The sequence below is a fragment of the Eriocheir sinensis genome, unplaced genomic scaffold (genome assembly GCF_024679095.1).
Source record: "Eriocheir sinensis breed Jianghai 21 unplaced genomic scaffold, ASM2467909v1 Scaffold1025, whole genome shotgun sequence".
NCBI classification, from domain to species: Eukaryota; Metazoa; Arthropoda; class Malacostraca; order Decapoda; family Varunidae; genus Eriocheir; species Eriocheir sinensis.
In genome coordinates, this window is record NW_026110325.1 from 60,127 (window position 1) to 65,126 (window position 5,000).

At 42.0% G+C, this 5,000-nt stretch overlaps 1 long non-coding RNA gene across 1 annotated transcript in view; it reads left to right on the forward strand.

Annotated features, from left to right (window-relative positions):
- Window positions 1-5,000, forward strand: part of LOC126988969 (uncharacterized) — a 15,153-nt gene that overhangs the window by 1,102 nt on the left and 9,051 nt on the right. The gene's annotated exons all lie outside the window — the stretch shown is intronic.

The window sequence follows — 5,000 nt, forward strand, 5'->3', positions numbered from 1 at the left end:
ATCAACCAGGTAGCTATGGCGTTAGCTGGCGGCCAAGCGGCGAACGAACACGACGGGCGTGCCGCGCGCTCGCTTAAAGCCTTGTACTAAAGTAGGAGATCGCTCAGCGTCGGACAGCTCTGGTCAGCGACGCCGCGTCCCTGGTTTCAACAGACGGCGGATGATGAGGAGGATGATGATGCGTGGGCTCGAAACTCTGCCGGCCACGCCGTCGTCCTCCTCCTCGTCGTCCGCGCGTCCTTGTCATATAGCAGCAGACTGGTGGTGATGGTGGTGAGACTGTTGCTGCTGCTGATGCTTTTGTGTCGAGGTGCGAGCGAACGCACCACGGACAATACCAGCAGCAGCAGCAGCAGTAGCAGCGCACCGTCACCCGTCGTCGCCTGCGAGAGTGGAGTGCTTCGTTCCAACCGACCGCTCGATAGAAGCTGCGTCAGTGTGAAGACTAGGGTGCCAACCGACGACATTGCGTGCGGCGGCGTCACCCTCGGGATGCGTTATCGCACGGAGAGTGGAGTTACCATCGCCTAGAGAGCGAGAGAGAGAGGGGTCGCTGCATTGAAGGCTGATCGCATTGGCAAACACGGTAAGAACGTGCGCCGCCACGAGGAGCCGCAGCTAATGCCGAGAAGCTTCTCATGAAAGAGAGGGGGCAAGACCTGGCTGTCAACATCAACATCGACCTGAGAAGAATGAAAGATTTCCAGGTGGAAGTGAGCGATGCCGAGTCTTGGCCCGCGGGAGGGTGGGCCCGAACTAGGATACAGTTCAACGGCGTTTGTTGAGGTCGGTGCGCGCAACACGAGAGACTAATCCCATCCAAGCTTGCTGGCCCCGGTCTGAGAGGTTGGCAAACGATTAGTCGCTCGGGTAGGTGCAGCGCGCTCCGGCCCCAAACAGCGTTATGGAAGCTCGAGCGGGTTTGTGGAGCGAGTCCGCCGCCGGCTCGCTCACACCTCGCTTCCTCACGGCACACTGGCGACCGTTCTCTCTGGGACCGTCCCGCACGAGGGTCTCGATCCCCCCGCTGGCCGCGCGAGCGAGAGCCAAGAGCGGGAAGACCGTTACGCTCGGCCCAGCCGCCGACCAGCCGTACCCCACAATCTCACAACTCCGCGCCAGCGGGCCGCTCCCAACGGTCAGTATCGACTGTGGTCGCACTTCCAGGCAGCGGCGTTTAGAAGCTCACGGCAGCTCTAGCGATTCTAGGAGCCGAGTTCTTAGCGGTTATTGGGTTGGGATGGGGTGCAAAGTCTTGTAGGGTTGCTATTTCTGGAGTACGTTGACCGTTTGCGTTGTGTGAGTATGTTTGTGGTCTTGTGTACATAAGTGTGTGTGTTTGTGTGGCGTCTGTGCAGAGTTTCCATGTTTCTCAGTTGTTTGATCCGTGGTGTTGTGATTCCAGCCGTTCGAGTGTAGTAGTTGTTTGTAATGAACCTTGGTGTTGATCTGTGCTCACGTATCACTGTTTCTGTGTGTGGATCACGTACTGAGCTGAGCACCCCAAATTGCTCCTTTTCTCCCGAAGCTATTCATTCCTGCACATTACAGCCGAACCCCATTTAACTAGACACTTGCGTAGTGTAGGTACGGTACCCGCAAAAAAAGTATGCGGAAAAGGCACGGGTTGTGGCATAGGAGTGACCTTCCGTCATTAGAGCTTGCCCAAGCAGGCTTAGATCTCGTTATACTACAGTCAGTCAGTCAGTCAGTCAGTAAATGTCTAGCAGCCCTCCCAGTCCTGTTTCCCGCCAGTGCCGCGATTGAAGCTTGCCAGGAAAAGAAAGTTCTGCCTTTTCGTGGAGTGAGCTGAGCACCACAAATGGCTCCTTTTCTCCCGAAGCTATTCCGAGGGATATCTCATGACTGCGGTAGCGGTGGGTGATATTGGTGTACAGGAATTGGTCAAACGCACACACTAAATTGGACTGTAACGATCATTTCTTAGATAAAGGTATACAGTACTTCATACAGTCTCGTTTCCCTTTCCTCAGTATTATCGTCAAGAACATGACGACCTAAATACTTTTCATTTAGAGTTTCATGACTAAAATCCTTCAGAAATCAGTCAGATTTGCTTATCATTAAAAGTAGTTTTACTGGTGGTAATCTATGAATATATATATATATATATATATATATATATATATATATATATATATATATATATATATATATATATATATATATATATATATATTCTTCATGCTTCCTAAACCACACACACACACTAAATTGGACTCTAACGATCATTTCTTAGATAAAGGTATACAATACTTCATACAGTCTCGTTTACCTTTACTCAGTATTATCGTCAAGAACATGACGATCCTAAATACTTTTCATTTAGAGTTTCATTACTAAAATCCTTCAGAAATAAATCAGATTTGCTTATCATTAAAAGTAGTTTTACTGGTGCTAATCTATGAAAATATATATATATATATATATATATATATATATATATATATATATATATATATATATATATATATATATATATATATATATATATATATATTCATTCATTCATTCATTCATTCATTCATTCATTCATTCATTCTTCATGCTTCCTAAACCACACACACAGAAGAAGAAGAAAAAATGTGTTACCAAAAAAAAGACGTGCATACTTATCTGATAAATAATTAAACATGAAATTGCGGAAAAAAAACCTTAATATATTTACTCCATACCCACTGACATAATAAGGTAACTCTAAACTACATTAGATGATAATCTTGTTGCAACAGCATCACCAGTACTTATCACTCGAATCCGTCACCTGATACAGAATCTTGGCATTACATGCAACTTACAAACAGTTTGCTGCACACATGTTTCCCACAACGTCAGTTTATTAGCACCGTGGGGTGACCAGACACCCCAAAGGAAACAGATGTGTCTTTTTTTTTCAAAGGACCTGCCACTGGACTGTCAACATTTCAGTAGTCTCTCCTCTCACGTATTCAGGAAGGTACTAGAAAGGAGAGTGATCTAAGTGTTGCCAATTCAAGACGGTGATCAAAAACGTCTTTTGGGGGGGGGGGTGTTCAAACACCCCAGGATACTAATGTAGGGTTAAGGAAAGCCTACCATCGCTATAGGGCAGGACGTCGAAGAAGAGATCAAATAAAATGAGATAAATTCAAAATGTACGTCGGTTACACCTAACTATAGAGGGGTTGCACTGACGTCACACCGCTTTTAGGGAAAAATAACTGTCAGCCATTTTAGGAGGCACGAGCGATCAGCTGAGCCCCTGGCCCGCTGGCACGTGCCTGCCGTCTTCATCTCTCAATCTAAGTGACTAGGTATGCAAAAAATCTGGACAGTGAGGCTAGGCTTCCTTGTATAACTATCCGTTAGTCTGGCAAATGATGATGGACACACCGTATATACATTTATTATCAAACTTTAAGACATATTTGATGATGACAACAATGAATATATGACTAATTTAACCCGGGGCATCCTCGGGCGGTGTTTAGTAAGAGCATTAGAACGTAAGGGGTTCCCAAAAAGCCCACTGACCTATACTTGCTAGCCCCGGTCTACCTACCGCGAGTGGCAGTGTAGCACTTATCAGTAACAGTAATAGATGGCCCCCCCCACAGTAATAGATGGGTCACTAACATAGACACCAACACAGTAACATGGCGGGGAAAAAGCTCTCTTGCGGTAAATATGTTCCCGCCCAAAATGGCGGGCCTTTGCGGGGAAGCTGAGAAGTGATCAGCTGATGATGACGTCACGTGCAACCCCTCTATACTAGGGGTGTGATATTAACAAACTAGATGGAAATCGCTACGGGTGTGATATTAACAAACTTAAGATGAAGGAACATATAAAGATTTCAACCAAATTACACTACTTCTTCAACTGTCTTTTAAATTTTGCTATCAGACAGACAGACAGACAGACAGACAGACACGAAGAATATTCATGTTCCTCCCTTCGCCCCCCCCCCAATATAAACAACAACCAAACAAACAAACCGTTGCTACATGCCTTCAGAGAGAGAGAGAGAGAGCGAGAGAAGCCATTAACCCTAATGTTTAATTTTAAGATTTGCCACGTAGGCAACCAACCCTTTTTCATTATTTATAGAATTATAATCATTAAACCTATACTTTAATATAATACGTGCTTCCTTTTATGAGTAAGTACTAAATAAAATCAGAAATTCAAAAGATATACTCTCTCTAGCTGGCTGGTTTGGTGTGTGTGTGTGTGTGTGTGTGTTTAGATTTTCATGACTAAAACTTCAGAAATCAGTCAGATTTGCTTATCATTAAAAAAAGTAGTTTTACTGGTGGTAATCTATGAATATATATATATATAAATATATATATATATATATATATATATATATATATATATATATATATATATATATATATATATATATATATATGGTTTCTTATATATATATATATATATATATATATTCTTCATGCTTCCTAAACTACACACACACACACACACACACACTAAATTGGACTTAACGATCATTTCTTAGATAAAAGGTATACAATACTATACAGTCTGGTTTCCCGTTTCTTCTCAGTATTATCGTCAATAGAACATGATGATCCTAAATACTTTTCATTTAGAGTTTCATGACTAAAATCCTTCAGAAATAAATCACATTTGCTTATCATTAAAAAGTAGTTTCTTTACTGGTGCTAATCTATGAAAATGTATATATATATATATATATATATATATATATATATATATATGTATATATATATATATATATATATATATATATATATATATATTCATTCATTCATTCATTCATTCATCTTATTCATTTATTCATTCATTCTTCATGCTTCCTAAACCACACACACAGAAGAAGAAGAAAAAATGTGTTACCAAAAAAGACGATACATACTTCTATCTGATAAATAATTAAACATGAAATTGCGAAAAAAAAACCTTAATATATTTCTCTACTCCATACCCACTGACATAATAAGGTAACTCTAAAC